The following is a 21,171-nucleotide window of genomic DNA, read 5'->3' on the forward strand; positions in this document are numbered from 1 at the left end:
CCTTTTGCAGCTGGCTGAGGCCACTTACACCACACCAGTACCTGTGGCTTCTGGCTGAGGCGACTTACACCACACCAGGGCCTGTGGCTTCTGGCTGAGGCCAATTACACCACACCAGGGTCTGTGGCTCTTGCTCAGGCCACTTACACTACACCAGGGCCTGTGGCACTGGCTGAGGCCACTTACACCACACCAGGGCCTGTGGCTGCTGGCTGAGGCCAATTACACCACACCAGGGTCTGTGGCTCTTGCTCAGGCTACTTACACTACACCAGGGCCTGTGGCACTGGCTGAGGCCACTTACACCACACCAGGGCCTGTGGCTGCTGGCTGAGGCCACTTACACCACACCAGGGCCTGTGGCTGCTGGCTGAGGCCACTTACACCACACCAGGGCCTGTGGCTGCTGGCTGAGGCCACCTACACCACACCAGGGCCTGTGGCTGCTGGCTGAGGCCACATACACCACACCAGGGCCTTAGTTGCTATTTAGGCCAATTACACCACACCAGGGTCTGTGGCTCTTGCTCAGGCCACTTACACCACACCAGGGCCTGTGGCTGCTGGCTGAGGCCACTTACACCACACCAGGGCCTGTGGCTGCTGGCTGAGGCCACTTACACCACACCAGGGCCTGTGGCTGCTGGCTGAGGCCACTTACACCACACCAGGGCCTGTGGCTGCTGGCTGAGGCCACCTACACCACACCAGGGCCTGTGGCTGCTGGCTGAGGCCACTTACACCACACCAGGGCCCTTTTGCTGCTGGCTGAGGCCACTTACACCACACCAGTGCCTGTGGCTTCTGGCTGAGGCGACTTACACCACACAAGGGCCTGTGGCTGCTGGCTGAGGCCAATTACACCACACCAGGGTCTGTGGCTCTTGCTCAGGCCACTTACACCACACCAGGGCCTGTGGCACTGGCTGAGGCCACTTACACCACACCAGGGCCCTTTTGCTGCTGGCTGAGGCCACTTAAACCACACCAGTGCCTGTGGCTTCTGGCTGAGGCGACTTACACCACACCAGGGCCTGTTGCTGCTGGCTGAGGCCACTTACACCACACCAGGGCATTAGTTGCTATTGAGGCCAATTACACCACACCAGTGTCTGTGGCTCTTGCTCAGGCCACTTACACCACACCAGGGCCTGAGGCTCTTGCTCAGGCCACTTACACCACACCAGGGCCTGTGGCACTGGCTGAGGCCACTTACACCACACCAGGGCCTGTGGCTGCTGGCTGAGGCCACTTACACCACACCAGGGCCTGTGGCTGCTGGCTGAGGCCACTTACACCACACCAGGGCCTGTGGCTGCTGGCTGAGGCCACCTACACCACACCAGGGCCTGTGGCTGCTGGCTGAGGCGACTTACACCACACCAGGGCCCTTTTGCTGCTGGCTGAGGCCACTTACACCACACCAGTGCCTGTGGCTTCTGGCTGAGGTGACTTACACCACACCAGGGCCTGTGGCTGCTGGCTGAGGCCACTTACACCACACCAGGGCCTGTGGCTGCTGGCTGATGCCACCTACACCACACCAGGGCCTGAGTGACCGGCTGGGGCCACTTACACCACATCAGGGCCTGTTGCTCTGGCTGAGTTCAGTTTCACCACACCAGGGCCTGTGGCTGCTGGCTGAGGCCAGTTACACCACACCAGGGCCTTAGTTGCTATTGAGGCCAATTACACCACACCAGGGTCTGTGGCTCTTGCTCAGGCCACTCACATCACACCAGGCCCTGCGCTTCTGGCCGAGGCCATCTTCACCAAACCTGGCCCTCTGCTGCTAGCTGTGGCCATGTACAACACACCAGGCCCTGTGCTGGTTCCTGAGGCCATCTTCAACAATCCAGGGCCTGTGCTGTTGGATAAATGCTAAACTGAGCCTTTGGGTTAGGGTATTATGCAAACATGAAGGTAGGGTTATAGGATTGTCTTCGTAACTTCAGGTACTTGCCACCTAATCACCTGAATCCATAAATTGAGACATTGTGCTGGGGCCAGCAGCTTACGGCCATACCACCCTGAGCACGCCCGACCTCGTCTGATCTCGGAAGCTGAGCAGGGCTGGGCTTGGTTAGTACTTGGATGGGAGACTGCCTGGGAATACCTGGTGCTGTAAGCCTTTCATTTTCATGTCATTGAACCGCTTTTGATCCAGAGAAGGGGTGTATTAAAAGACCAAAAGCAGCTGCCCATTAATGAGCGCACATTAACGACATTGCTTTTGGCTCTTTTCCAATGTCTTGTGCTGCTAGCTGATGCCACCTACACCACACCAGGGCCTGAGTGACCGGCTGGGGCCACTTACACCACATCAGGGCCTGTGGCTCTGGCTGAGGCCAGTTACACCACAACAGGGCCTGTGGCTGCTGCCTGAGGCCACATACACCACACCAGGGCCTTAGTTGCTATTGAGGCCAATTACACCACACCAGGGTCTTATTTGCTATTGAGGCCACTTACACCACACCAGGGCCTGTGGCTCTGGCTTAGGCCACTTACACCACACCAGGGCCTGTGGCACTTGCTCAGGCCACTTACACCACACCAGGGCCTGTGGCTGCTGGCTGAGGCCACTTACACCACACCAGGGCCTGTGGCTCTTGCTCAGGCCACTTACACCACACCAGGGCCTGTGGCACTGGCTGAGGCCACTTAGACCACACCAGGGCCTGTGGCTGCTGGCTGAGGCCACTCACACCACACCAGGGCCTGTGGCTGCTAGCTGAGGCCACTTACACCACACAAGGGCTTGTGGCTGCTGGCTGAGGCCACCTACACCACACCAGGGCCTGTGGCTGCTAGCTGAGGCCACTTACACCACACAAGGGCTTGTGGCTGCTGGCTGAGGCCACCTACACCACACCAGGGCCTGTGGCTGCTGGCTGAGGCCACCTACACCACACCAGGGCCTGTGGCTCTTGCTCAGGCCACTTACACCACACCAGGGCCTGTGGCTCTTGCTCAGGCCACTTACACCACACCAGGGCCTGTGGCTCTTGCTCAGGCCACTCATATCACACCAGGCCCTGTGCTTCTGGCTGAGGCCACTTAGACCACACCAGGGCCTGTGGCTGCTGGCTGAGGCCACTTACACCACACCAGGGCCTGTGGCTGCTGGCTGAGGCCATCTACACCACACCAGGGCCTTTGGCTGCTGGCTGAGGCGACTTACACCACACCAGGGCCCTTTTGCTGCTGGCTGAGGCCACTTACACCACACCAGTGCCTGTGGCTTCTGGCTGAGGCGACTTACACCACACCAGGGCCTTTGGCTGCTGGCTGAGGCGACTTACACCACACCAGGGCCCTTTTGCTGCTGGCTGAGGCCACTTACACCACACCAGGGCCTGTGGCTGCTGGCTGAGGCCACTTACACCACACCAGGGCCTGTGGCTCTTGCTCAGGCCACTCACATCACACCAGGCCCTGCGCTTCTGGCCGACGCCATCTTCACCAAACCAGGCCCTGGGCTGCTGGCTGTGGCCATGTACAACACAGCAGGCCCTGTGCTGGTTCCTGAGGCCATCTTCAACAATCCAGGGCCTGTGCTGTTGGATAAATGCCAAACTGAGCCTTTGGGTTAGGGTATTATGCAAACATGCAGGTATGGTTATAGGATTGTCTTCGTAACTTCAGGTACTTGCCACCTAATCACTTGAATCCATAAATTGAGACATTGTGCTGGAGCCAGCAGCTTACCGCCATACCACCCTGAGCACGCCCGACCTCGTCTGATCTCGGAAGCTAAGCAGGGCTGGGCTTGGTTAGTACTTGGATGGGAGACTCCCTGGGAATACCTAGTTCTGTAAGCCTTTCATTTTCATGTCATTGAACCGCTTTTGATCCAGAGAAGGGGTGTATTAAAAGACCAAAAGCAGCTGCCCATTAATGAGGGCACATTAACGACACTGCTTTTGGCTCTTTTCCAATGTCTTGTGCTGCTAGCTGATGCCACCTACACCACACCAGGGCCTGAGTGACCGGCTGGGGCCACTTACACCACATCAGGGCCTGTGGCTGCTGGCTGAGGCCAGTTACACCACACCAGAGCCTGTGGCTGCTGGCTGAAGCCACTTACACCACACCAGGGCCTTAGTTGCTATTGAGGCCACTTACACCACACCAGGGCCTGTGGCTGCTGGCTGAGGCCATCTACACCACACCAGGGCCTGTGGCTGCTGGCTGAGGCGACTTACACCACACCAGGGCCCTTTTGCTGCTGGCTGAGGCCACTTACACCACACCAGTGCCTGTGGCTTCTGGCTGAGGTGACTTACACCACACCAGGGCCTGTGGCTGCTGGCTGAGGCCACTTACACCACACCAGGGCCTGTGGCTCTTGCTCAGGCCACTCACATCACACCAGGCCCTGCGCTTCTGGCCGAGGCCATCTTCACCAAACCAGGCCCTGTGGCTCTTGCTCAGGCCACTTACACCACACCAGGGCCTTATTTGCTATTGAGGCCACTTACACCACACCAGGGCCTGTGGTTCTGGCTTTGGCCACTTACACCACACCAGGGCCTGTGGCACTTACTCAGGCCACTTACACCACACCAGGGCCTGTGGCACTGGCTGACGCCACTTAGACCACACCAGGGCCTGTGGCTGCTGGCTGAGGCCACTTACACCACACCAGGGCCTGTGGCTGCTGGCTGAGGCCACTTAAACCACACCAGGGCCTGTGGCTGCTGGCTGAGGCCACTTACACCAAACCAGGGCCTGTGGCTGCTTGCTGAGGCCATCTTCACCAAACCAGGCCCTGTGCTGCTTGCTGTGGCCATGTAAAACACACCAGGTCCTGTGCTGGTTCTTGAGGCCATCTTCAACAATCCAGGGCCTGTGCTGTGGGATAAATGCCAAACTGAGCCTTTGGGTTAGGGTATTATGCAAACATGCAGGTATGGTTATAGGATTGTCTTCGTAACTTCAGGTACTTGCCACCTAATCACTTGAATTCATAAATTGAGACATTGTGCTGCGGCCAGCAGCTTACGGCCATACCACCCTGAGCACGCCCGACCTCGTCTGATCTCGGAAGCTAAGCAGGGCTGGGCTTGGTTAGTACTTGGATGGGAGACTGCCTGGGAATACCTGGTGCTGTAAGCCTTTCATTTTCATGTCATTGAACCGCTTTTGATCCAGAGAAGGGGTGTATTAAAAGACCAAAAGCAGCTGCCCATTAATGAGGGCACATTAACGACACTGCTTTTGGCTCTTTTCCAATGTCTTGTGCTGCTAGCTGATGCCACTTACACCACACCAGGGCCTAAGTGACCGGCTGGGGCAACTTACACCACATCAGGGCCTGTGGCTGCTGGCTGAGGCCACTTACACCACACCAGGGCCTGTGGCTGCTGGCTGAGGCCAATTACACCACACCAGGGTCTGTGGCTCTTGCTCAGGCTACTTACACTACACCAGGGCCTGTGGCACTGGCTGAGGCCACTTACACCACACCAGGGCCTGTGGCTGCTGGCTGAGGCCAATTACACCACACCAGGGTCTGTGGCTCTTGCTCAGGCTACTTACACTACACCAGGGCCTGTGGCACTGGCTGAGGCCACTTACACCACACCAGGGCCTGTGGCTGCTGGCTGAGGCCACTTACACCACACCAGGGTCTGTGGCTCTTGCTCAGGCCACTTACACTACACCAGGGCCTGTGGCACTGGCTGAGGCCACTTACACCACACCAGGGCCTGTGGCTGCTGGCTGAGGCCAATTACACCACACCAGGGTCTGTGGCTCTTGCTCAGGCTACTTACACTACACCAGGGCCTGTGGCACTGGCTGAGGCCACTTACACCACACCAGGGCCTGTGGCTGCTGGCTGAGGCCACTTACACCACACCAGGGCCTGTGGCTGCTGGCTGAGGCCACTTACACCACACCAGGGCCTGTGGCTGCTGGCTGAGGCCACCTACACCACACCAGGGCCTGTGGCTGCTGGCTGAGGCCACTTACACCACACCAAGGCCTGTGGCTCTTGCTCAGGCCACTCACATCACACCAGGCCCTGCGCTTCTGGCCGAGGCCATCTTCACCAAACCAGGCCCTGTGCTGCTTGCTGTGGCCATGTACAACACACCAGGCCCTGTGCTGGTTCCTGAGGCCATCTTCAACAATCCAGGGCCTGTGCTGTTGGATAAATGCCAAACTGAGCCTTTGGGTTAGGGTATTATGCAAACATGCAGGTATGGTTATAGGATTATCTTCGTAACTTCAGGTACTTGCCACCTAATCACTTGAATCCATAAATTGAGACATTGTGCTGGGCCCAGCAGCTTACGGCCATACCACCCTGAGCACACCCGACCTCGTCTGATCTCGGAAGCTAAGCAGGGCTGGGCTTGGTTAGTACTTGAATGGGAGACTGCCTGGGAATACCTGGTGCTGTCAGTCTTTCATTTTCATGTCATTGAACCGCTTTTGATCCAGAGAAGGGGTGTATTAAAAGACCAAAAGCAGCTGCCCATTAATGAGGGCACATTAACGACACTCCTTTTGGCTCTTTTCCAATGTCTTGTGCTGCTAGCTGATGCCACCTACACCACACCAGGACCTAAGTGACCGGCTGGGGCCACTTACACCACACCAGGGCCTGTGGCTGCTGGCTGAGGCCAGTTACACCACACCAGGGCCTTAGTTGCTATTGAGGCCAATTACACCACACCAGGGTCTGTGGCTCTTGCTCAGGCCACTCACATCACACCAGGCCCTGCGCTTCTGGCCGAGGCCATCTTCACCAAACCTGGCCCTCTGCTGCTAGCTGTGGCCATGTACAACACACCAGGCCCTGTGCTGGTTCCTGAGGCCATCTTCAACAATCCAGGGCCTGTGCTGTTGGATAAATGCCAAACTGAGCCTTTGGGTTAGGGTATTATGCAAACATGCAGGTATGGTTATAGGATTGTCTTCGTAACTTCAGGTACTTGCCACCTAATCACTTGAATCCATAAATTGAGACATTGTGCGGGGCCCAGCAGCTTACGGCCATACCACCCTGTGCACGCCTGACCTCGTCTGATCTCGGAAGCTAAGCAGGGCTGGGCTTGGTTAGTACTTGGATGGGAGACTGCCTGGGAATACCTGGTGCTGTAAGATTTTCATGTCATTGAACCGCTTTTGATCCAGAGAAGGGGTGTATTAAAAGACCAAAAGCAGCTGCCCATTAATGAGGGTACATTAACGACATTGCTTTTGGCTCTTTTCCAATGTCTTGTGCTGCTAGCTGATGCCACCTACACCACACCAGGGCCTGAGTGACCGGCTGGGGCCATTTACACCACATCAGGGCCTGTTGCTCTGGCTGAGTTCAGTTACACCACAACAGGGCCTGTGGCTGCTGGCTGAGGCCACATACACCACACCAGGGCCTTAGTTGCTATTTAGGCCAATTACACCACACCAGGGTCTGTGGCTCTTGCTCAGGCCACTTACACCACACCAGGGCCTGTGGCTGCTGGCTGAGGCCACTTACACCACACCAGGGCCTGTGGCTGCTGGCTGAGGCCACTTACACCACACCAGGGCCTGTGGCTGCTGGCTGAGGCCACTTACACCACACCAGGGCCTGTGGCTGCTGGCTGAGGCCACCTACACCACACCAGGGCCTGTGGCTGCTGGCTGAGGCCACTTACACCACACCAGGGCCCTTTTGCTGCTGGCTGAGGCCACTTACACCACACCAGTGCCTGTGGCTTCTGGCTGAGGCGACTTACACCACACAAGGGCCTGTGGCTGCTGGCTGAGGCCAATTACACCACACCAGGGTCTGTGGCTCTTGCTCAGGCCACTTACACCACACCAGGGCCTGTGGCACTGGCTGAGGCCACTTACACCACACCAGGGCCTGTTGCTGCTGGCTGAGGCCACTTACACCACACCAGGGACTGTGGCTGCTGGCTGAGGCCACTTACACCACACCAGGGCCTGTGGCTGCTGGCTGAGGCCACCTACACCACACCAGGGCCTGTGGCTGCTGGCTGAGGCCACTTACACCACACCAGGGCCCTTTTGCTGCTGGCTGAGGCCACTTAAACCACACCAGTGCCTGTGGCTTCTGGCTGAGGCGACTTACACCACACCAGGGCCTGTTGCTGCTGGCTGAGGCCACTTACACCACACCAGGGCATTAGTTGCTATTGAGGCCAATTACACCACACCAGTGTCTGTGGCTCTTGCTCAGGCCACTTACACCACACCAGGGCCTGTGGCTCTTGCTCAGGCCACTTACACCACACCAGGGCCTGTGGCACTGGCTGAGGCCACTTACACCACACCAGGGCCTGTGGCTGCTGGCTGAGGCCACTTACACCACACCAGGGCCTGTGGCTGCTGGCTGAGGCCACTTACACCACACCAGGGCCTGTGGCTGCTGGCTGAGGCCACCTACACCACACCAGGGCCTGTGGCTGCTGGCTGAGGCGACTTACACCACACCAGGGCCCTTTTGCTGCTGGCTGAGGCCACTTACACCACACCAGGGCATGTGGCTTTTGCTCAGGCCACTTACACCACACCAGGGCCTGTGGCTCTTGCTCAGGCCACTTACACCACACCAGGGCCTGTGGCTGCTGGCTGAGGCCACTTACACCACACCAGGGCCTGTGGCTGCTGGCTGAGGCCACTTACACCACACCAGGGCCTGTGGCGGCTGGCTGAGGCCACCTACACCACACCAGGGCCTGAGTGACCGGCTGGGGCCACTTACACCACATCAGGGCCTGTGGCTCTGGCTGAGGCCAGTTACACCACAACAGGGCCTGTGGCTGCTGCCTGAGGCCACATACACCACACCAGGGCCTTAGTTGCTATTGAGGCCAATTACACCACACCAGGGTCTGTGGCTCTTGCTGAGGCCACTTAGACCACACCAGGGCCTGTGGCTGCTGGCTGAGGCCACTTACACCACACCAGGGCCTGTGGCTGCTGGCTGAGGCCACCTACACCACACCAGGGCCTGTGGCTGCTTGCTGAGGCGACTTACACCACACCAGGGCCTGTTGCTGCTGGCTGAGGCCACTTACACCACACCAGTGCCTGTGGCTTCTGGCTGAGGCGACTTACACCACATCAGGGCCTGTGGCTCTGGCTGAGGCCACTTACACCACACCAGGGCCTGTGGCTGCTGGCTGAGGCCAGTTACACCACACCAGGGCCTGTGGCTGCTGGCTGAGGCCACATACACCACACCAGGGCCTTAGTTGCTATTGAGGCCAATTACACCACACCAGGGTCTGTGGCTCTTGCTCAGGCCACTAACATCACACCAGGGCCTGTGGCACTGGCTGAGGCCACTTACACCACACCAGGGCCTGTGGCTGCTGGCTGAGGCCACTTACACCACACAAGGGCTTGTGGCTGCTGGCTGAGGCCACCTACACCACACCAGGGCCTGTGGCTCTTGCTCAGGCCACTTACACCACACCAGGGCCTGTGGCTCTTGCTCAGGCCACTCATATCACACCAGGCCCTGTGCTTCTGGCTGAGGCCACTTAGACCACACCAGGGCCTGTGGCTGCTGGCTGAGGCCACTTACACCACACCAGGGCCTGTGGCTGCTGGCTGAGACCATCTACACCACACCAGGGCCTGTGGCTGCTGGCTGAGGCGACTTACACCACACCAGGGCCCTTTTGCTGCTGGCTGAGGCCACTTACACCACACCAGTGCCTGTGGCTGCTGGCTGAGGCCACTTACACCACACCAGGGCCTGTGGCTCTTGCTCAGGCCACTCACATCACACCAGGCCCTGCGCTTCTGGCCGAGGCCATCTTCACCAAACCAGGCCCTGTGGCTCTTGCTCAGGCCACTTACACCACACCAGGGCCTGTGGCTCTGGCTTAGGCCACTTACACCACACCAGGGCCTGTGGCACTTGCTCAGGCCACTTACACCACACCAGGGCCTGTGGCTGCTGGCTGAGGCCACTTACACCACACCAGGGCCTGTGGCTCTTACTCAGGCCACTTACACCACACCAGGGCCTGTGGCACTGGCTGAGGCCACTTAGACCACACCAGGGCCTGTGGCTGCTGGCTGAGGCCACTTACACCACACCAGGGCCTGTGGCTGCTGGCTGAGGCCACTTACACCAAACCAGGGCCTGTGGCTGCTTGCTGAGGCCATCTTCACCAAACCAGGCCCTGTGCTGCTTGCTGTGGCCATGTAAAACACACCAGGTCCTGTGCTGGTTCTTGAGGCCATCTTCAACAATCCAGGGCCTGTGCTGTTGGATAAATGCCAAACTGAGCCTTTGGGTTAGGGTATTATGCAAACATGCAGGTATGGTTATAGGATTGTCTTCGTAACTTCAGGTATTTGCCACCTAATCACTTGAATCCATAAATTGAGACATTGTGCTGGGGCCAGCAGCTTACGGCCATACCACCCTGAGCACGCCGGACCTCGTCTGATCTCGGAAGCTAAGCAGGGCTGGGCTTGGTTAGTACTTGGATGGGAGACTACCTGGGAATACCTGGTGCTGTAAGCCTTTCATTTTCATGTCATTGAACCGCTTTTGATCCAGAGAAGGTGTGTATTAAAAGACCAAAAGCAGCTGCCCATTAATGAGGGTACATTAACGACATTGCTTTTGGCTGTTTTCCAATGTCTTGTGCTGCTAGCTGATGCCACCTACACCACACCACGGCCTTATTTGCTGGCTGAGGCCACATACACCAAACCAGGGCCTTAGTTGCTATTGAGGCCAATTACACCACACAAGGGCCTGTGGCTGCTGGCTGAGGCCAGTTACACCACACCAGAGCCTGTGGCTGCTGGCTGAAGCCACTTACACCACACCAGGGCCTTAGTTGCTATTGAGGCCACTTACACCACACCAGGGCCTGTGGCTGCTGGCTGAGGCCACCTACACCACACCAGGGCCTTTGGCTGCTGGCTGAGGCCACTTACACCACACCAGGGCCTGTGGCTGCTGGCTGAAGCCACTTACACCACACCAGGGCCTTAGTTGCTATTGAGGCCACTTACACCACACCAGGGCCTGTGGCTGCTGGCTGAGGCCACCTACACCACACCAGGGCCTTTTTGCTGCTGGCTGAGGCCACTTACACCACACCAGTGCCTGTGGCTTCTGGCTGAGGCCACTTACACCACACCAGGGCCTGTGGCTGCTGGCTGAGGCCACTTACACCACACCAGGGCCTGTGGCTCTTGCTCAGGCCACTCACATCACACCAGGCCCTGCGCTTCTGGCCGAGGCCATCTTCACCAAACCAGGCCCTGTGGTTCTTGCTCAGGCCACTTACACCACACCAGGGCCTTATTTGCTATTGAGGCCACTTACACCACACCAGGGCCTGTGGCTCTGGCTTAGGCCACTTACACCACACCAGGGCCTGTGGCACTTGCTCAGGCCACTTACACCACACCAGGGCCTGTGGATGCTGGCTGAGGCCACTTACACCACACCAGGGCCTGTGGCTCTTGCTCAGGCCACTTACACCACACCAGGGCCTGTGGCACTGGCTGAGGCCACTTAGACCACACCAGGGCCTGTGGCTGCTGGCTGAGGCCACTCACACCACACCAGGGCCTGTGGCTGCTAGCTGAGGCCACTTACACCAAACCAGGGCCTGTGGCTGCTTGCTGAGGCCATCTTCACCAAACCAGGCTCTGTGCTGCTTGCTGTGGCCATGTAAAACACACCAGGTCCTGTGCTGTTTCCTGAGGCCATCTTCAACAATCCAGGGCCTGTGCTGTTGGATAAATGCTAAACTGAGCCTTTGGGTTAGGGTATTATGCAAACATGAAGGTAGGGTTATAGGATTGTCTTCGTAACTTCAGGTACTTGCCACCTAATCACCTGAATCCATAAATTGAGACATTGTGCTGGGGCCAGCAGCTTACGGCCATACCACCCTGAGCACGCCCGACCTCGTCTGATCTCGGAAGCTGAGCAGGGCTGGGCTTGGTTAGTACTTGGATGGGAGACTGCCTGGGAATACCTGGTGCTGTAAGCCTTTCATTTTCATGTCATTGAACCGCTTTTGATCCAGAGAAGGGGTGTATTAAAAGACCAAAAGCAGCTGCCCATTAATGAGGGCACATTAACGACATTGCTTTTGGCTGTTTTCCAATGTCTTGTGCTGCTAGCTGATGCCACCTACACCACACCAGGGCCTGAGTGACCGGCTGGGGCCACTTACACCACATCAGGGCCTGTGGCTCTGGCTGAGGCCACTTACACCACACCAGGGCCTGTGGCTGCTGGCTGAGGCCACTTACACCACACCAGGGCCTTAGTTGCTATTGAGGCCAATTACACCACACCATGGTCTGTGGCTCTTGCTCAGGCCACTTACACCACACCAGGGCCTGTGGCACTGGCTGAGGCCACTTACACCACACCAGGGCCTGTGGCTGCTGGCTGAGGCCACTTACACCACACAAGGGCTTGTGGCTGCTGGCTGAGGCCACCTACACCACACCAGGGCCTGTGGCTGCTGGCTGAGGCCACCTACACCACACCAGGGCCTGTGGCTCTTGCTCAGGCCACTTACACCACACCAGGGCCTGTGGCTCTTGCTCAGGCCACTCATATCACACCAGGCCCTGTGCTTCTGGCTGAGGCCACTTAGACCACACCAGGGCCTGTGGCTGCTGGCTGAGGCCACTTACACCACACCAGGGCCTGTGGCTGCTGGCTGAGGCCATCTACACCACACCAGGGCCTGTGGCTGCTGGCTGAAGCCACTTACACCACACCAGGGCCTTAGTTGCTATTGAGGCCACTTACACCACACCAGGCCCTGTGGCTGCTGGCTGAGGCCATCTACACCACAACAGGGCCTGTGGCTCTTGCTCAGGCCAGTTACACCACACCAGGGCCTGTGGCTGCTGGCTGAGGCCACTTACACCACACCAGGGCCTGTGGCTGCTGGCTGAGGCCACTTACACCACACCAGGGCCTGTGGCGGCTGGCTGAGGCCACCTACACCACACCAGGGCCTGAGTGACCGGCTGGGGCCACTTACACCACATCAGGGCCTGTGGCTCTGGCTGAGGCCACTTTCACCACACCAGGGCCTGTGGCTGCTGGCTGAGGCCACCTACACCACACCAGGGCATTAGTTGCTATTGAGGCCAATTACACCACACCAGGGTCTGTGGCTCTTGCTCAGGCCACTTACACCACACCAGGGCCTGTGGCTCTTGCTCAGGCCACTTACACCACACCAGGGCCTGTGGCTGCTGGCTGAGGCCACCTACACCACACCAGGGCATTAGTTGCCATTGAGGCCAATTACACCACACCAGGGTCTGTGGCTCTTGCTCAGGCCACTTACACCACACCAGGGCCTGAGTGACCGGCTGGGGCCACTTACACCACACCAGGGCCTGTGGCTCTTGCTCAGGCCACTCACATCACACCAGGCCCTGCTCTTCTGGCCGAGGCCATCTTCACCAAACCAGGCCCTGTGCTGCTAGCTGTGGCCATGTACAACACACCAGGCCCTGTGCTGGTTCCTGAGGCCATCTTCAACAATCCAGGGCCTGTGCTGTTGGATAAATGCCAAACTGAGCCTTTGGGTTAGGGTATTATGCAAACATGCAGGTATGGTTATAGGATTGTCTTCGTAACTTCAGGTACTTGCCACCTAATCACTTGAATCCATAAATTGAGTCATTGTGCTGGGGCCAGCAGCTTACGGCCATACCACCCTGAGCACGCCCGACCTCGTCTGATCTCGGAAGCTAAGCAGGGCTGGGCTTGGTTAGTACTTGGATGGGAGACTGCCTGGGTATACCTGGTGCTGTAAGCCTTTAATTTTCATGTCATTGAACCGCTTTTGATCCAGAGAAGGGGTGTATTAAAAGACCAAAAGCCCATTAATGAGGGCACATTAACGACATTGCTTTTGGCTCTTTTCCAATGTCTTGTGCTGCTAGCTGATGCCACCTACACCACACCAGGGCCTGAGTGACCGGCTGGGGCCACTTACACCACATCAGGGCCTGTGGCTCTGGCTGAGGCCACTTACACCACACCAGGGCCTGTGGCTGCTGGCTGAGGCCACCTACACCACACCAGGGCCTTAGTTGCTATTGAGGCCAATTACACCACACCAGGGTCTGTGGCTCTTGCTCAGGCCACTTACACCACACCAGGCCTGTGGCACTTGCTCAGGCCACTTACACCACACCAGGGCCTGTGGCTGCTGGCTGAGGCCACCTACACCACACCAGGGCATTAGTTGCTATTGAGGCCACTTACACCACACCAGGGCCTGTGGCACTGGCTGAGGCCACTTACACCACACCAGGGCCTGTGGCTGCTGGCTGAGGCCACTTACACCACACCAGGGCCTGTGGCTGCTGGCTGAGGCCACTTACACCACACCAGGGCCTGTGGCTGGTGGCTGAGGCCACCTACACCACACCAGGGCCTGTGGCTGCTGGCTGAGGCGACTTACACCACACCAGGGCCCTTTTGCTGCTGGCTGAGGCCACTTACACCACACCAGGGCCTGTGGCACTGGCTGAGGCCACTTACACCACACCAGGGCCTGTGGCTGCTGGCTGAGGCCACTTACACCACACCAGGGCCTGTGGCTGCTGGCTGAGGCCACTTACACCACACCAGGGCCTGTGGCTGCTGGCTGAGGCCACCTACACCACACCAGGGCCTGTGGCTGCTGGCTGAGGCCACTTACACCACACCAGGGCCCTTTTGCTGCTGGCTGAGGCCACTTACACCACACCAGGGCATTAGTTGCTATTGAGGCCACTTACACCACACCAGGGCCTGTGGCACTGGCTGAGGCCACTTACACCACACCAGGGCCTGTGGCTGCTGGCTGAGGCCACTTACACCACACCAGGGCCTGTGGCTGCTGGCTGAGGCCACTTACACCACACCAGGGCCTGTGGCTGCTGGCTGAGGCCAGTTACACCACACCAGAGCCTGTGGCTGCTGGCTGAAGCCACTTACACCACACCAGGGCCTTAGTTGCTATTGAGGCCACTTACACCACACCAGGGCCTGTGGCTGCTGGCTGAGGCCACCTACACCACACCAGGGCCTGTGGCTGCTGGCTGAGGCCACTTACACCACACCAGGGCCTGTGGCTGCTGGCTGAAGCCACTTACACCACACCAGGGCCTTAGTTGCTATTGAGGCCACTTACACCACACCAGGGCCTGTGGCTGCTGGCTGAGGCCACCTACACCACACCAGGGCCCTTTTGCTGCTGGCTGAGGCCACTTTCACCACACTAGTGCCTGTGGCTTCTGGCTGAGGCCACTTACACCACACCAGGGCCTGTGGCTGCTGGCTGAGGCCACTTACACCACACCAGGGCCTGTGGCTCTTGCTCAGGCCACTCACATCACACCAGGCCCTGCGCTTTTGGCCGAGGCCATCTTCACCAAACCAGGCCCTGTGGTTCTTGCTCAGGCCACTTACACCACACCAGGGCCTTATTTGCTATTGAGGCCACTTACACCACACCAGGGCCTGTGGCTCTGGCTTAGGCCACTTACACCACACCAGGGCCTGTGGCACTTGCTCAGGCCACTTACACCACACCAGGGCCTGTGGCTGCTGGCTGAGGCCACTTACACCACACCAGGGCCTGTGGCTCTTGCTCAGGCCACTTACACCACACCAGGGCCTGTGGCACTGGCTGAGGCCACTTAGACCACACCAGGGCCTGTGGCTGCTGGCTGAGGCCACTCACACCACACCAGGGCCTGTGGCTGCTAGCTGAGGCCACTTACACCAAACCAGGGCCTGTGGCTGCTTGCTGAGGCCATCTTCACCAAACCAGGCCCTGTGCTGCTTGCTGTGGCCATGTAAAACACACCAGGTCCTGTGCTGGTTCTTGAGGCCATCTTCAACAATCCAGGGCCTGTGCTGTTGGATAAATGCCAAACTGAGCCTTTTGGTTAGGGTATTATGCAAACATGCAGGTATGGTTATAGGATTGTCCTCGTAACTTCAGGTACTTGCCACCTAATCACTTGAATCCATAAATTGAGACATTGTGCTGGGGCCAGCAGCTTACGGCCATACCACCCTGAGCACGCCCGACCTCGTCTGATCTCGGAAGCTAAGCAGGGCTGGGCTTGGTTAGTACTTGGATGGGAGACTGCCTGGGAATACCTGGTGCTGTAAGCCTTTCATTTTCATGTCATTGAACCGCTTTTGATCCAGAGAAGGGGTGTATTAACAGACCAGAAGCAGCTCCCCATTAATGAGGGCACATTAACGACATTGCTTTTGGCTGTTTTCCAATGTCTTGTGCTGCTAGCTGATGCCACCTACACCACACCAGGGCCTGAGTGACCGGCTGGGGCCACTTACACCACACCAGGGTCTGTGGCTCTTGCTCAGGCCACCTACACCACACCAGGGCCTGTGGCACTGGCTGAGGCCACTTACACCACACCAGGGCCTGTGGCTGCTGGCTGAGGCCACTTACACCACACCAGGGCCTGTGGCTGCTGGCTGAGGCCACTTACACCACACCAGGGCCTGTGGCTGCTGGCTGAGGCCACCTACACCACACCAGGGCCTGTGGCTGCTGGCTGAGGCCACTTACACCACACCAGGGCCTGTGGCTGCTGGCTGAAGCCACTTACACCACACCAGGGCCTTAGTTGCTATTGAGGCCACTTACACCACACCAGGGCCTGTGGCTGCTGGCTGAGGCCACCTACACCACACCAGTGCCTGTGGCTTCTGGCTGAGGCCACTTACACCACACCAGGGCCTGTGGCTGCTGGCTGAGGCCACTTACACCACAACAGGGCCTGTGGCTCTTGCTCAGGCCACTCACATCACACCAGGCCCTGCGCTTCTGGCCGAGGCCATCTTCACCAAACCAGGCCCTGTGGTTCTTGCTCAGGCCACTTACACCACACCAGGGCCTTATTTGCTATTGAGGCCACTTACACCACACCAGGGCCTGTGGCTCTGGCTTAGGCCACTTACACCACACCAGGGCCTGTGGCACTTGCTCAGGCCACTTACACCACACCAGGGCCTGTGGCTGCTGGCTGAGGCCACTTACATCACACCAGGGCCTGTGGCTCTTGCTCAGGCCACTTACACCACACCAGGGCCTGTGGCACTGGCTGAGGCCACTTAGACCACACCAGGGCCTGTGGCTGCTGGCTGAGGCCACTCACACCACACCAGGGCCTGTGGCTGCTAGCTGAGGCCACTTACACCAAACCAGGGCCTGTGGCTGCTTGCTGAGGCCATCTTCACCAAACCAGGCCCTGTGCTGCTTGCTGTGGCCATGTAAAACACACCAGGTCCTGTGCTGGTTCTTGAGGCCATCTTCAACAATCCAGGGCCTGTGCTGTTGGATAAATGCCAAACTGAGCCTTTTGGTTAGGGTATTATGCAAACATGCAGGTATGGTTATAGGATTGTCTTCGTAACTTCAGGTACTTGCCACCTAATCACTTGAATCCATAAATTGAGACATTGTGCTGGGACCAGCAGCTTACGGCCATACCACCCTGAGCACGCCCGACCTCGTCTGATCTCGGAAGCTAAGCAGGGCTGGGCTTGGTTAGTACTTGGATGGGAGACTGCCTGGGAATACCTGGTGCTGTAAGCCTTTCATTTTCATGTCATTGAACCGCTTTTGATCCAGAGAAGGGGTGTATTAAAAGACCAGAAGCAGCTCCCCATTAATGAGGGCACATTAACGACATTGCTTTTGGCTGTTTTCCAATGTCTTGTGCTGCTAGCTGATGCAACCTACACCACACAAGGGCCTGAGTGACCGGCTGGGGCCACTTACACCACATCAGGGCCTGTGGCTCTGGCTGAGGCCACTTACACCACACCAGGGCCTGTGGCTGCTGGCTGAGGCCAGTTACACCACACCAGAGCCTGTGGCTGCTGGCTGAAGCCACTTACACCACACCAGGGCCTTAGTTGCTATTGAGGCCACTTACACCACACCAGGGCCTGTGGCTGCTGGCTGAGGCCACCTACACCACACCAGGGCCTTAGTTGCTATTGAGGCCAATTACACCACACCAGGGTCTGTGGCTCTTGCTCAGGCCACTTACACCACACCAGGGCCTGTGGCACTGGCTGAGGCCACTTACACCACACCAGGGCCTGTGGCTGCTGGCTTAGGCCACCTACACCACACCAGGGCCTTAGTTGCTATTGAGGCCAATTACACCACACAAGGGCCTGTGGCTGCTGGCTGAGGCCACCTACACCACACCAGGGCCTGTGGCTGCTGGCTGAGGCCACTTACACCACACCAGGGCCCTTTTGCTGCTGGCTGAGGCCACTTACACCACACCAGTGCCTGTGGCTTCTGGCTGAGGCGACTTACACCACACCAGGGCCTGTGGCTGCTGGCCGAGGCCACTTACACCACAACAGGGCCTGTGGCTGCTGGCTGAGGCCACCTACACCACACCAGGGCATTAGTTGCTATTGAGGCCAATTACACCACACCAGGGTCTGTGGCTCTTGCTCAGGCCACTTACACCACACCAGGGCCTGTGGCTCTTGCTCAGGCCACTTACACCACACCAAGGCCTGTGGCTGCTGGCTGAGGCCACTTACACCACACCAGGGCCTGTGGCTGCTGGCTGAGGCCACCTACACCACACCAGGGCCTGTGGCTGCTGGCTGAGGCCACCTACACCACACCAGGCCCTGTGCTGGTTCCTGAGGCCATCTTCAACAATCCAGGGCCTGTGCTGTTGGATAAATGCTAAACTGAGCCTTTGGGTTAGGGTATTATGCAAACATGAAGGTAGGGTTATAGGATTGTCTTCGTAACTTCAGGTACTTGCCACCTAATCACCTGAATCCATAAATTGAGACATTGTGCTGGGGCCAGCAGCTTACGGCCATACCAACCTGAGCACGCCCGACCTCGTCTGATCTCGGAAGCTAAGCAGGGCTGGGCTTGGTTAGTACTTGGATGGGAGACTGCCTGGGAATACCTGGTGCTGTAAGCCTTTGATTTTCATGTCATTGAACCGCTTTTGATCCAGAGAAGGGGTGTATTAAAAGACCAAAAGCAGCTGCCCATTAATGAGGGCACATTAACGACACTGCTTTTGGCTCTTTTCCAATGTCTTGTGCTGCTAGCTGATGCAACCTACACCACACAAGGGCCTGAGTGACCGGCTGGGGCCACTTACACCACATCAGGGCCTGTGGCTCTGGCTGAGGCCACTTTCACCACACCACGGCCTGTGGCTGCTGGCTGAGGCCACCTACACCACACCAGGGCATTAGTTGCTATTGAGGCCAATTACACCACACCAGGGTCTGTGGCTCTTGCTCAGGCCACTTACACCACACCAGGGCCTGTGGCTCTTGCTCAGGCCACTTACACCACACCAGGGCCTGTGGCTGCTGGCTGAGGCCACCTACACCACACCAGGGCATTAGTTGCTATTGAGGCCAATTACACCACACCAGGGTCTGTGGCTCTTGCTCAGGCCACTTACACCACACCAGGGCCTGTGGCTCTTGCTCAGGCCACTTACACCACACCAGGGCCTGTGGCACTGGCTGAGGCCACTTACACCACACCAGGGCCTGTGGCTGCTGGCTGAGGCCACTTACACCACACCAGGGCCTGTGGCTGCTGGCTGAGGCCACTTACACCACACCAGGGCCTGTGGCTGGTGGCTGAGGCCACCTACACCACACCAGGGCCTGTGGCTGCTGGCTGAGGCGACTTACACCACACCAGGGCCCTTTTGCTGCTGGCTGAGGCCACTTACACCACACCAGTGCCTGTGGCTTCTGTCTGAGGCGACTTACACCACACCAGGGCCTGTGGCTGCTGGCTGAGGCCACTTACACCACACCAGGGCCTGTGGCTGCTGGCTGAGGCCACTTACACCACACCAGGGCCTTAGTTGCTATTGAGGCCAATTACACCACACCATGGTCTGTGGCTCTTGCTCAGGCCACTTACACCACACCAGGGCCTGTGGCACTGGCTGAGGCCACTTACACCACACCAGGGCCTGTGGCTGCTGGCTGAGGCCACTTACACCACACAAGGGCTTGTGGCTGCTGGCTGAGGCCACCTACACCACACCAGGGCCTTTGGCTCTTGCTCAGGCCACTTACACCACACCAGGGCCTGTGGCTGCTGGCTGAGGCCACTTACACCACACCAGGGCCTGTGGCTGCTGGCTGAGGCCACCTACACCACACCAGGGCATTAGTTGCTATTGAGGCCAATTACACCACACCAGGGTCTGTGGCTCTTGCTCAGGCCACTTACACCACACCAGGGCCTGTGGCTCTTGCTCAGGCCACTTACACCACACCAGGGCCTGTGGCTGCTGGCTGAGGCCACTTACACCACACCAGGGCCTGTGGCTGCTGGCTGAGGCCACCTACACCACACCAGGGCCTGTGGCTGCTGGCTCAGGCCACTTACACCACACCAGGGCCTGTGGCTCTTGCTCAGGCCACTCATATCACACCAGGCCCTGTGCTTCTGGCTGAGGCCACCTACACCACACCAGGGCCTGTGGCTGCTGGCTGAGGCCACTTACACCACACCAGGGCCTGTGGCTGCTGGCTGAGGCCACCTACACCACACCAGGGCATTAGTTGCTATTGAGGCCACTTACACCACACCAGGGCCTGTGGCACTGGCTGAGGCCACTTACACCACACCAGGGCCTGTGGCTGCTGGCTGAGGCCACTTACACCACACCAGGGCCTGTGGCTGCTGGCTGAGGCCACTTACACCACACCAGGGCCTGTGGCTGGTGGCTGAGGCCACCTACACCACACCAGGGCCTGTGGCTGCTGGCTGAGGCGACTTACACCACACCAGGGCCCTTTTGCTGCTGGCTGAGGCCACTTACACCACACCAGTGCCTGTGGCTTCTGTCTGAGGCGACTTACACCACACCAGGGCCTGTGGCTGCTGGCTGAGGCCAATTACACCACACCAGGGTCTGTGGCTCTTGCTCAGGCCACTTACACCACACCAGGGCCTGTGGCACTGGCTGAGGCCACTTACACCACACCAGGGCCTGTGGCTGCTGGCTGAGGCCACTTACACCACACCAGGGCCTGTGGCTGCTGGCTGAGGCCACTTACACCACACCAGGGCCTGTGGCTGCTGGCTGAGGCCACCTACACCACACCAGGGCCTGTGG

At 58.5% G+C, this 21,171-nt stretch overlaps 3 non-coding genes and 8 pseudogenes across 3 annotated transcripts; all 11 read left to right on the top strand.

The window, feature by feature from the left end:
* Positions 1-2,012: 2,012 nt before the first annotated feature.
* On the top strand, positions 2,013-2,131 carry LOC147328745 (5S ribosomal RNA; annotated as a pseudogene).
* Positions 2,132-3,705: 1,574 nt separating this feature from the next.
* On the top strand, positions 3,706-3,824 carry LOC147328746 (5S ribosomal RNA; annotated as a pseudogene).
* Positions 3,825-5,002: 1,178 nt separating this feature from the next.
* On the top strand, positions 5,003-5,121 carry LOC147328747 (5S ribosomal RNA). The gene has a single exon (XR_015129648.1). It is a non-coding gene; the product is annotated as a 5S ribosomal RNA (ribosomal RNA).
* A 1,177-nt stretch (positions 5,122-6,298) lies between these two features.
* Positions 6,299-6,417, top strand: LOC147328748 (5S ribosomal RNA; annotated as a pseudogene).
* A 583-nt stretch (positions 6,418-7,000) lies between these two features.
* Positions 7,001-7,119, top strand: LOC147328749 (5S ribosomal RNA; annotated as a pseudogene).
* A 3,272-nt stretch (positions 7,120-10,391) lies between these two features.
* On the top strand, positions 10,392-10,510 carry LOC147328750 (5S ribosomal RNA; annotated as a pseudogene).
* Positions 10,511-11,883: 1,373 nt separating this feature from the next.
* Positions 11,884-12,002, top strand: LOC147328751 (5S ribosomal RNA; annotated as a pseudogene).
* Positions 12,003-13,686: 1,684 nt separating this feature from the next.
* On the top strand, positions 13,687-13,805 carry LOC147328752 (5S ribosomal RNA; annotated as a pseudogene).
* Positions 13,806-16,043: 2,238 nt separating this feature from the next.
* Positions 16,044-16,162, top strand: LOC147328753 (5S ribosomal RNA). Its single transcript, XR_015129659.1, has one exon. It is a non-coding gene; the product is annotated as a 5S ribosomal RNA (ribosomal RNA).
* A 1,334-nt stretch (positions 16,163-17,496) lies between these two features.
* On the top strand, positions 17,497-17,615 carry LOC147328754 (5S ribosomal RNA). Its single transcript, XR_015129670.1, has one exon. It is a non-coding gene; the product is annotated as a 5S ribosomal RNA (ribosomal RNA).
* Positions 17,616-18,871: 1,256 nt separating this feature from the next.
* Positions 18,872-18,990, top strand: LOC147328755 (5S ribosomal RNA; annotated as a pseudogene).
* Positions 18,991-21,171: the final 2,181 nt, after the last annotated feature.

Source organism: Aulonocara sp. 'chitande type north' Nkhata Bay, linkage group LG5, assembly GCF_057382095.1.
Source record: "Aulonocara sp. 'chitande type north' Nkhata Bay isolate Kocher_YH1m ecotype deep benthic linkage group LG5, A_spYH_male_GT1.1, whole genome shotgun sequence".
Lineage (NCBI taxonomy): Eukaryota > Metazoa > Chordata > Actinopteri > Cichliformes > Cichlidae > Aulonocara > Aulonocara sp. 'chitande type north' Nkhata Bay.